Here is a 12,166-nt window from a genome sequence, read left to right on the forward strand (position 1 = left end):
TTCCCAGACACGCCTCCCTGCAAAAGGTATTTAATCTCAGGCCCACCCTGAGAAGTGGGGACAGTTTTACTCATCCACTTTCCACCATGACAATGTCTTAAAACACAGACTGTTTCTTTTCATTGGGATCTGCTGTGGGAAGCCACAGAGAAGGCCTTCACCTACAGGGCTGCAGTCTCATCTCCCGAAGAAGGCCTCCCTGAGCTCCCAGCAGCGACCGCCAAGCTCAAGCCCACCACCATCCAGTCAAGACCCCCATGGGACCAGCTGGAGTGCCCCTCTTTTCCCCCTCGATCCTGGGCTAGATCCAGCCCCATGGGCTCCCACTCTGTTCTCAACTCTTCTATGGCTTCCCAGCAGCGTCTGGAGACCAAGAGCCTGAGAACCGATGACCCGGCCTCCTTGAAGGCCTGGGCACCCCCAAGCCAGCTCCGGCTGTGTCCCACCCCCAGACTGAGCTGCCCCACTCCTGGAGTGGTGTCCCAAGGCTGCCCTACTTCCTGACACCCACCCACCAAGCTGCAGAATGGGATAAGCACGATCAACTAACTGCATCCTGCCTCCCCGAGCAGCCCGAGCCCTGTGGTGGAGTGGACGCAGGACCCCGGTAACCTACAGGGATGGTCATGCACAGCTTCTTAGTGGGTGCTTGGGATTTGAACTCACAGCAAGCACTCTTGCCACTGAGCCTCTCTCCAGCCCTAGCTCTCTGCACACCGCACATGACTGCTGGGCACCCAGTGCTCTCCGGTGTAGGTAGGTTGCTCCTCACAGAATCTCTTCCCCGGCTTGGGGGCCTTTATCCTCTCCCCATAGCCTGTCGCCCAAAATGGGCCTCACAGAAGTGAAATTGAGGACAATGGCTCTCTGTACAGCGTTAGCCAGGGCAGCGTCCTTCCCGGTCCCAGCAGCTAGGCATCTGTCAGCCAGGGCTTGGAAGATGGCCTCATGGTATAATCCTGCGAGCACTGGGTGGGGTCTAGCCTTGTGCTAGTCAAGGCTCTCTAGAGCAACAGAACTTATAGAATAAGTCTCTCTCTCTCTCTCTCTCTCTCTACATATATATATATACACACACATATACATATATATAGATATAGATATAGATATCCATAATATATATATTCCATGATATAGAGATATAGATATAGATATGGATAGATATAGATATAGACATAAATATAGAATAGATATATAGATATAGATATATAGATATAGATATACTTGTACTTTCATAGCCAGCCATTGTTGCCACCCTCTCCCCCTTTTGTGATAGGCTTCACATCCTAGAAGGTGCTCAGTCATGGGTAGAGAAATGCAGAACATGGAGGAACTATTCTTTAGATAGATAGATAGATGGATAGATAGATAGATAGATAGATAGATAGATAGATAGATAGATAGATAGATAGATAATAGATAGACATACATACATACATACAGACAGACAGACAGACAGACAGACAGATAGATCTGGGGTGTATTAGAATGATAGGCTGTGGTCCAGCTAATCCAACAATGCCTGGCTATGAAAGTTCAAGAATTCAGAAACTGCTCACTCTGGGAAGCTGGATGTCTCAGTTGGTCTTCAGTGGATGCTGGAATCCTGAAGAAGGTTCTAATGCCAGTGGAGGGGTGGGCTTCCCAGCAAGGTAGAGAGGAGAGCTTCCTTTTCCATGTCCTTATATAGGATCCCAGCAGAAAGTGTGGCCCAGATTAAAGGTGTGTCTTCCTTCCTTAAGGTCCAGATTAGAAGTGGATCTTCCTACTTCAAATTAAGCAAAAAAATCCCTCAGAGGTGTGCCCTCTTAGATTTTAGTTAATTTCAGGTATAGCCAAGTTGACAACCAAGAACAGCCACCACAAGCCTGGACTTGCTGCAGTTCTACCCTGACTTTGTTACCTGGGTCTCACAAGGACTTCCCTCCTTACAGATATCAAAACCCAGGCTCAAAGATGTAGGGACACCTGGTCAACCCCAGCATGCAAAGGCAGAACCCTGTCTTATGTGGGCTCTTGGGACTAGCTTACCTCCTTCAGGTAGCTCCTCTTCTCTGGCAGAGGTAGCCTTGGCTAGCAGAGAAGCCAGTGCAGAAACCAGGCTCTGCTTCTGTTCCTGCCCCATGATGCCTCCTTGACATCATTAAGCCTTGAGTAGGCGTCCAGTCCCAGCCTCTCACTAGCACTCCTGCGTGCCTGTGCTTCCCACAAGTTCCAATTTAATTGATCCTGGGAGGGTCATGATACTCCAGCTCTTAGGAGCTTCCAGATGATTCTGCACCATGTGGACTATGTGGGTATCCAGTGAATTAGAATACAGTAGGCTGTGGATGGGGCAAAGCCTAGAGAGGTTCCTCCATATTCCACACGACTGAGTACTACCTTCTAGGATAACCTGCAGTGTATTGAGGGGGATGGTGGTCGCTATTCCTGGGAAAGTCCCTGAGTTTGCCTCCCTCAGACTTGGTGTAGCCTCAGTGACACCTGCCATTCTCCTACCCACTTGTTCCCATCCATCCACCCATCATCCCTTCCCCCACCTACCCATCCAGCACTAATCCATCTACCCATCACCCATCATCCATCCAATCACTTATCTATCTATCCATGGATAGAGCCATACCTCTTGATCTTCTTATCCAAGTTGCTCAGATAGCCATCCATGTCCTCACACGTCTGATTTCTCACCTATGCATCCATCTGTCCATGCATGCACACTTATGCAAGCACACATCCACCCATCTGCCCACTTTCCCATGCATCCATCCATGCATTCAGGTATCCAACATTCTTCCATTTATCCTTCTGTCTGTACATCCATCTACTCCCCTACCCATCAAGGCAACTTGTGGAAGAAAATTTTATCTTAGCATACAATCCCAGCAGGATAAGAGTCCACAGCAGGAGGCCTGCAATGGGAGGGAGGCTTGATGGCAGAAGCAAGAAGCTGGGAGATCTTCTCTTTTACCACAAACATGGATCAGAGAAAAGACTGGAAGTAAGGCAGGGCTATGACCTCAGTAATGGACAAGCACCCAGCCCTCCATCCATCCATGCATCATCCATGTGTCTACTCACCAATCCATAAATCCACGCATCCATCTACTCTCATTTCCATTCACTCACCTGTACACATAGCTGCTCATCATCCATGCCTGAATCCACACACTCACCTACACACTTGTCCATCAACCCATCCATCCATCCATCCATCCATCCATCCATCCATCCATCCATCCACTCACCATCCACTCACCATCCACTCACCATCCACTCACCCATCCACTCACCACCCACCCATCCATCCACTCACCACCCACCCATCCATCCACTCACCATCCACCCATCCATCCACTCACCATCCACCCATCCATCCACTCAACACCCACCCATCCATCCACTCACCATCCACCCACCCATCCACTCACCATCCACTCACCATCCACTCACCATCCACTCACCATCCACTCACCATCCACCCATCCATCCATCCATCCACCCATCCACTCACCATCCATCCATCCATCCATCCATCCACCCATCCACTCACCATCCATCCATCCATCCATCCATCCATCCACTCACCATCCACTCACCATCCACCCATCCATCCACTCACCATCCACTCACCATCCACCCATCCATCCACTCACCATCCACCCATCCATCCACTCACCATCCACCCATCCATCCACTCACCATCCACCCATCCATCCATCCACCCATCCACTCACCATCCATCCATCCATCCATCCATCCACCCATCCACTCACCATCCATCCATCCATCCATCCATCCACCCATCCACTCACCATCCATCCATCCATCCATCCACCCATCCACTCACCATCCACCCATCCATCCACTCACCATCCACTCACCATACACCCATCCATCCACTCACCATACACCCATCCATCCATCCATCCATCCATCCATCCATCCACTCACCATCCACTCACCATCCACTCACCATCCACCCATCCATCCACTCACCATCCACCCACCCATCCACTCACCATCCACCCATCCATCCATCCATCCACCCATCCACTCACCATCCATCCATCCATCCATCCATCCACCCATCCACTCACCATCCATCCATCCACTCACCATCCACTCACCATCCACTCACCATCCACCCATCCATCCACTCACCATCCACCCACCCATCCACTCACCATCCACCCATCCATCCACTCACCATCCACCCACCCATCCACTCACCATCCATCCATCCATCCATCCACCCATCCACTCACCATCCATCCATCCATCCATCCATCCATCCATCCATCCATTCAGCATCCATTTATCTATTAACTCACCATCTATCCTTCTATCTGTTCATCTGTCTCTTTTTCTTTAACCAAGAGTTGTTGGGGTCTCTTTTGTGCTGGGTCATGAACTGCGAGTAGGGTATAAAATTATGAGCCAATCCCAATCGCTCCTCAGGAGCTCAGTGAAGTGGAAGAGACATTTGTAGAGGCACAGATGTGCTTGAAGGACAGAGGAGGAAGGTGCCCTGGGGAGGGCAGAGGAGTGCAGGGCAGGGGTCAGTGAAAAATGTTATACCTGCCTGCAGCTTTGGCCAGATTTTTACTGTCAGCCTCCTGATGTCCTTCTTGTCCCTTGGGGACGGCTCCCTTTCCTCCAGGCTGGGTCCTGTTACATACTTTCCTTGCATACTGTTTGCATGCCGGAACGTGGCTGTTGTACTTGGCTTGCCTGAGTCTGTCTCCCTGCTGGCTGTGATATTAGGTCTTGCTCATGGTCTCCACCTTCTGTGTGCATAGCCAGTGTCTCCAGTGTTTTAGTGCTTTCTCCTCACTGCTCCCAAGTTGTCCAGTGCCATGTCCAGGAGGGTCTGGTGCCGTGCCCTTGATGGGGCCTGTGGTGGCTGCCCTTGGTCACATTGCATCAAGGAGCTCCATGGACCCATTGGGCCTGTAGTTCTGTCTCTCCTTTATCCTATGAGTGCACACAGAGGCCAGAGGTCGACATCTTATACCTTGTTTAATCACTTCTCTCTCTCGCTCCTCTCTATCTCTCTCTCTCTCCCTCCCTTCCTCTCCTCTCTTTTTTCTCTCTACCTCTCCTCTCTTTTTTCTCTCTACCTCTCCACTCTTCTTTCCCCTCCTGCTCCCCCTTTCTCTCTCTCTCCCTCCCCTCCCTCTCCTCTCTTTTCTCTATCTCCCCCCTCTCCCTTCCCCTCCCCTTCCCCTTTCTCTCTCTCCCTCCCTTCTTCCCCTTCCTCTCCTCTCTGTCTCTGTCTGTCTGTGTCTCTGTCTGTCTGTCTCTGTCTGTCTCTGTCTGTCTCTGTCTCTCTGTCTCTCTCTGTCTGTGTCTCTGTCTCTGTGTCTCTGTCTCTGTCTCTCTGTCTCTCTCTGTCTGTGTCTCTGTGTCTCTGTGTCTCTGTCTCTGTCTCTGTCTCTGTCTCTCTCTCTCTCTCTCTCTCTCCCGTGCACATGGAAATCAGAGGACAACCTTGGGTGTTGGTCCTTACTTTTACCTTGTTTGGGACAGCCTCTTTGTTGGTGACCTGTGAGCTTCCAAGGTTTCTCCTGCCTTCACCACAGGAGCACTGATTGCTAATTTACAAGTTACAGATTATGGATGGGTACTGCGTGGGTGCTGGGGATTTGAACTCAAGCCCTCCTGCTCCTGTGGCAAGCACCTTCCCAACTGAGCCATCTCCCCAGATCTTCCATGATGACATCCTTCCCTCTCCCGTCCCTTCTGTGAGCTTGTTTCTAGCACTTGATCTCATATGGCACCATCTGGCCTTGAACTCGCTATGCACCCAAGGCTGACCTCGAACTTGGCCCTTCAGCCTCTACTTCCAGAGGGCTGGGATTGCAGGCATACACCACCACACCTAGTTGTTGGCTTCCGTGCTGGGGTGTATCAGTTACTTGCCCATTGCCACCACTAAACCTGCAACAGGGAGGCCTCTATTTTGGTTCAGCCCATCATGGAAGGAGGGGCACAGTGGCCAGAGCTCGAGGCAGCTGCTCCTGGAAGTGGAGAGATGAGGGTTAGCCCACTATCTTTTTGTACTCAGTCAGGGACCTCCACCCTTGGAATGGTACCTCCCACATTTAGCATGGGGCTTCTTCTCTTAGCCCAGCCTGGAAACTTTCTCCCTGAGCTCTCCAAATGTTTGTCTCCCACACTCCAGAGCCTGCCTGGTTGACTCAGTATAGCAGCATTCCCAACTGAGCTTCAGCCTCTCCAGCCCTCCCCTTCCTTTTTGGAGGGGTAAGAGGAAACGCAGTTCATGGTCTGGATAGTTCTGACAACACTGCATGGACCAGAGAAGCTCAGGAATCCCAATGGGCCTGGCTGCTGCAGGGCCAGGGAGGCAGGAAGCCCTTGCTTTCCTGGTTTACTTCTTGGAACGTCTCTTAGAGGAGACTCTAAGAGATTAAATCCCATATCAGGTCTGGGGCCACACCATGTTCCTGTTACTCTTGCGCTCACAAAGGGGTCATCAGAGCCTTCTCATTTCCCTGCCCTGAGAGGTAGGTGACATGTGTCATCTCGGACTGAGGCAGAGAGGAGCCTGTACCAGCTTCCCTTCTCTTGTCTAAGGAGGCCATGTCCCTCCGTCCTGCCAGTAGCAGCTGGACTTTTGTGACTGTGGCTGATTCCAGAGGGTGTTTGCTTGAAGGACCTGAGCTGTGGGCAGGCTCCATGTGGCTCTGCCAGGTTAGAAGGACTCCACAGAGTAACGGGGCTAGCCTGCCTCGGCCCAGCATGCAGACACAGCCAGAGACCAGGCTTAGCCATGACATCAAGTCGCTAAAGCATCCTGTCCCCTGTGGCACTGCAGCCCAGCACAGCTTAGGCCATCTCATAAGGAAGCAAAAGAGCTGCCTGCTGCCCTGGCTTGGGTCCCAAGAGGCTGTGCCATGGAGCAATGACATCACAGCTTTGCTACCTGACTCCTGTGCCGAGCTGCCAAAGTCGGGGGGCTCCCTGTCCATGCCGCAGAGTCCAGCCTAACAGCTAACTCCACTCTCTCAATGTCGGGTCCCAGCCTTGCATGAAAAGTTGGGTGAATGACAATGACCCTGTCCTGTATGGAGCTCCATTGCTTCCTTATGAAATGGCCTAAGCTGTGCTGGGCTGCAGTGCCACAGGGGACATGATGTTTTAGTGACTTGATGTCATGTCTGCACGCTGGGTTGAGGCAGGGCAGCCCCGATTGTCTGTGGGGTCCTTCTAAACCTGGCAGAGCCAAATGGAGCCTGCCCACAGCTGAGGTCCTTCAAGTGAGCACCCTCTGGAGTCAGCCACAGCCACAAAAGCCCAGCTGCTGCTGGCAGGACGGAGGGACATCTGTGCCTCTCTCAGGTGTTTCTGCCAGCTCAGAAGCCAGGTGACATCCTTGGGCCAAGGAAGATCTGGCTAACTGCAACTTGGTGTATGGGGACTCATGGCTCTGGGCCTCTTGGCCCATATCCATTTTCCCCCACCCCATTTCATTGTGTCTCAGGTGCCAGTTCCAGTTGGAACGTCGTCCCACCCACCTGCCTGGTGAACGTAGTCCATTTCTTCACATCTGACCACATCCTTACCTACCTTTGAAGTAACTCACTCAGTTTCTTCTTTTCCCTATTGGATTCTCTCTCTCTCTCTCTCTCTCTCTCTCTTTCTCTCTCTCTCTCTCTCCCTCCCTCCCTCCCTCCCTCCCTCCCTCTGTGTGTGTGTGTGTGTGTGTGTGTGTGTGTTATTGTTTTCTGAAGCAGTGTTTCACTGTGTAGCCCAGGCTAGCCCAGAACTCACTATATAACCCAGGCAGGAAATTCATGGCAATCTTTCCAAGCACGGGAAATACAGGTGTGAGCAATCATGCCTAACTTAGGATTTCCTCCTCTTCTCCTCCTCCTCCTCTTCCTCCTCTTCTCCTCTTCCTCCTCTTCTTCTTCCTCCTCCTCCTCCTCCTCTTCTCCTCTTCTTCCTCTTCCTCCTCTTCGTCCTCCTCTCTCCCACCCTCTTCCTTTCTTCTCCACATTGCTGGGGACTGAGCCTAGAACCTCACACATGCGAGATGTACTAGTTGTGTGTTCTGTCACTGTGACACAGTACCTGGGAAAAGGAGCTGGCTGGAGGAAGGACTTATTCTGCCTCACAGTTTTAGGGTGTACAGTCCATTGTGGTGAGAAAAGTTTGATGTCAGGGGCTGAAGGCATCCACAGCAAGGAAGCAGAGAGAGATGCATGCTGGCGTTGGGTTCACTTTCTCCTTTTCTCCTCCCAGTCTGGGTCCCCAATCCATGGGATGGCAGGTCTGCCCACCTCAGTTAACACACTCTAAAGGCTTCCTTACAGGCATGCCCAGAGGTCGGTCACCTAGGTGATGTGGGGTGCCATCAGGTTGAATATTAGTAACCCTCACACTAGGAGAGCGCTCTACTCCTGAGCTGTACACTCTGCCACTTGGCGTGATCCTGGTCATTTGCTTGTGTGTCCCACGGTCGACTTACCCTATGAGAATGTGACCTTCATGGACAAGGATGATGCCAGGCCTGGCTTGACACAAGAGGGCTGCTTTCTGGTTAGCGCATGGGATCGGCAGTGTGGCCTCTGATTCGCAGAGCTGCGGCCATCTGTCCTGCTGCTGTTCTGTCTTGGATCCTTCACACCCTGCTGTGCTAAGGCTCTCTGGAGGCTGCCCCCAGCTACATGGTCATCACACAAACGTAGGATGTTCCTGTGTTGTTGCTTCTGACTTGACCGGAGTTACCCTGAAAACAGAGCCAGAAATGAGGTCTGGGTTGGTTGGGGAGACTGTGTGGGTGTGCATGTGAGGGGGGCGGTGAGGGAGAGAGACCTCTGCAGGGAGTTGCCAGTGGGTGATTGGGACTCCATCCAAGCTGGGAGCTCCTGAGGGGCTGCTGGAGACCATTCTAGCCCCCACACTTCCATCGTCCGAAGCTCTATAGGTAGCTGGTGGCCGGGCATGAGTCCACTGAGAAAGCAGGCCACTGAAAAAGGCGCCTACTGAATCTCTCCTTGGTTTTTGGAGGTGGGAATGATGGAGGGACCAGCTTGATATGCCCCTGTCCCACTGTGCTTTGTACTGTGACAAAGACCATGACCAAAAAGCAAACTGTGGAGGAAAAGGGTTTACATGTCCCAGTCTCTACCGGCCATTAAGGGAAGTCAGGACAGGAACTGGAGAAGGCAGGAACCTGAGGCAGGAACTGAAGCAGAGGCCGTGAGGAAGGAAGCTCAGCAGCTTGCTCTCCATGGCTTCCTCAGCCTGCCTTCCATACAACCCGGGACCACCTGCCCAGGGGCGGCATCGCCCACAGTGGGCTGGACCCTCCCGAATCACTCATTAACCAAGAAAACACAACACAGGCTTCCCTACAGGGCCACCTGACGTTTTCTCAGCGGAGATCTCTTCTTCCCAGATGACCCTAGCGTGTGTCAGGTTGACGAACATTACCCAGCACAGTTCCCTTCCTGGAGGCAGCCATGGGAAGCATCCAACTGCCCCACCCATTTTCCTTTGCTTTTTGTTTCTTTTTTACAAAAAAGTAAGGGAAAGCCCAGAGAGGTCAGTCAGCAGCTAGGATGCAGTTGAGTGCTTGCCCAGCGTGTGCACAGTCCTCCTGGGCTCGATGCTGGGTGCTGGCTGTGAGGTGTTGGGGGTGGGGGGAGAGAGAACACATGACTGTTTGCTTTGGTGTTCGGGTACTCTGAAGGTTGAGACTGAACGCTTTCTTCTTTTCAAAATCCTGCGCCCGCCACAGTGGCTCTGAAAGTGCACTGTTGGACGCTCACAACGCCAAGGCTACGTTCCAGATCACAGGGTCAAGCAGGACCAGGCCACATCCTGGCATAGGGTGACCCACCATAGGAGCCTTTTCGTCCCCACAACCCCTGCCCCCCAGGTTTCACTTTCAAATGTGCGTAGTCATGGTCCTCAACCTCCCAGAGCTGTCAGGGGTGGTCCCAGGAGCAAGGGGACAGTCGCAGCTTCCCCAAGCTGGCGAGGGGTTTGCCGAAGGTTCTGTGTCAGTGGGGACATGTGTCTGCAGGCGAATGTCCCATTGAGGAGCTCAAGGCTGGCGGTGGCTAGGGCAGACTTTCCCCAGAGCCACGTCATTCATCCATGTCTGACAGGCACATGTGTGTTGTCCCATTACAGATAAACAGAAGGGTCAGCCACTTGGTCAGCAGCAGTCCTGCCTGGGTGATAGCCAGGTCTACTGCCTGATTGTCGATGTCCTTCCCCTCGGTGCGAGTGCCCATTCCCCTGCTTGGTCCCTGGGACACAGTGGGGGGTGAATAGACCAGCCCTCCGGTGTGGTCAGGGACCACCTAGCACCCCTCTGCATACCAGGAGCCATTTAAGTTTCACCCAGATGAATGCTCCGTCATCCTGACTTCCGCCTGCCCTGACTGGCCCTCCAGCCTTTCATCACCCCATCATGGACCTCCCCATCTCGGTGGCCCAGCCAAGGAGGTGCCAGGTTTCACATCTGCCAGTTCCCACAAAGACAGCTTGACCCGGGTTCAGGCTAAGGCCCCCGCCAGCCCACACTGCCCCCCCTTCCCAAAGCAAGGCCAGCGCCGCCCTTGCCTGCCTAGGGAGTGGATTTGAAACAGGGATGCAGTTGCCTGGTTTTCATTAATTGGGTCTACGAGGGTTTCTATTTTCTCCCAGAATACCGATTGATCTAGGCGAGGTAAACAGCACCGCCAAAATTGGGGGGGGTGCTGCGGGAGGGGGTAACTGATGCGACTTGACATTTACTCAGAGAGGGGGGAGGGAGGAGGTGAGTCACACACCGGAGGAGCCTCAGCCCACAGGTTCTGCAGCAGGAGCACCGTGAGGGAGGCAGGGAGGCGGCAGGAGGGAGCCAGCAAGCCTCTGATCAGGTTTAGCAGACCCCAGGGAGTCCTGGGGGGGCTCTCCACACGGGGGGGGGAAGTCACTGGGTTTTTAATGGCTATGTGCATAACTTTGGAGCCCTGAATGAAGATGGGACAGAGTTGTTGGCATTCAATGTGGGGCTGAAATTCTCCCTCTGTACTCTCTCCCCCTTTTCTCTCCTCTCTCTCTCTCTCTCTCTCTCTCTCTCTCTCTCTCTCTCTCTCCCTCCCTCCTTTCCTCCTTCCCTCCCTCTCTCTCTTTAATTTTTTTTTTTAATCTCAGGGCACCTAGCACACAAGAGGAAGTGGATCTGGAAAGGAGGAAGGCAGGAGGGATGGGGCGCTTGGTACCCCCATCTCTCCCTTCCTCCTCTGCTCAACAACTTCAGCTCCTGAATGACTCTGTTTCCTTGCTTTAGTGCTGCTTGCATTAATGTCTGCAGGAGCCATGGCGATAACCAGGAACGGCAGATAAGGGGGAAGGAAGGCCATAGTCAGTAGGTCTTGCTCACAGAAAACTCAACTTGGGTCACCTGCCACAGCCTGGGAGGTCCTCTCCATCCACCGTCTGCAGGTGACTCCGCCCCAAGGGAACTGGCTCCCTTTGTGGCCTCGGTCCCTTCCTGCCTGCGGTGCACTACTCTACCTGCCTGCTGTGTCTCATCCACTTCCTGTTACTTAAGGGTTGGCTCTCCTGCCTCCAGTGGGGAGTCTCTCTGCCTCTGGGTACCAGTGGCCAGGATTTTTTTTTCAGTTTCCACAATCCAACACCAAATGCATCCTCCCCCAAACCCAGTCTCATATTCTCTGAGCTGCCGCTCTCTCTCTGCAGCCTGCCCAAGAGCAGTCCACAGTGAGCGTGCCTGGCTGCACCCCTCAGCGACTCACATCCCGACCTTGCTGTCCTCCTGTGACCCCGGCCAGCAGCAGGCTGCTATCACCGTGTCCAGGCTGGGTTCTTGGGCTCTGGAGCTTCTGTCGTCTGCTCTAGTCAGGCGCTTTCCTAGTAATAACCATGCAGTCAGAAGGGTGTTTCTCTTGGTGGCTCTGGGCCTCCGGGCTTCTGTGCTGTCTGCTCTCCCTCTAACTAGCTTGCCTTGGTGCTGGCTTAGCTACTGTCTGTTTGCAGGGCTATTGCCTGCCTACCCATGGTGCCGCCTCTGTGCCACAGACTGAGGTCTGGATTATTTTCATTTCTCTCAGCCTGTGTTTCGTTGGTATCCATCAGCTCTGGAGAATCACTCACCTGCTACTGTCTGTGTGATGTGGGG

The sequence above is a fragment of the Rattus norvegicus genome, chromosome 3 (assembly GCF_021556685.1).
Source record: "Rattus norvegicus strain SHRSP/BbbUtx chromosome 3, alternate assembly SHRSP_T2T, whole genome shotgun sequence".
NCBI lineage: Eukaryota > Metazoa > Chordata > Mammalia > Rodentia > Muridae > Rattus > Rattus norvegicus.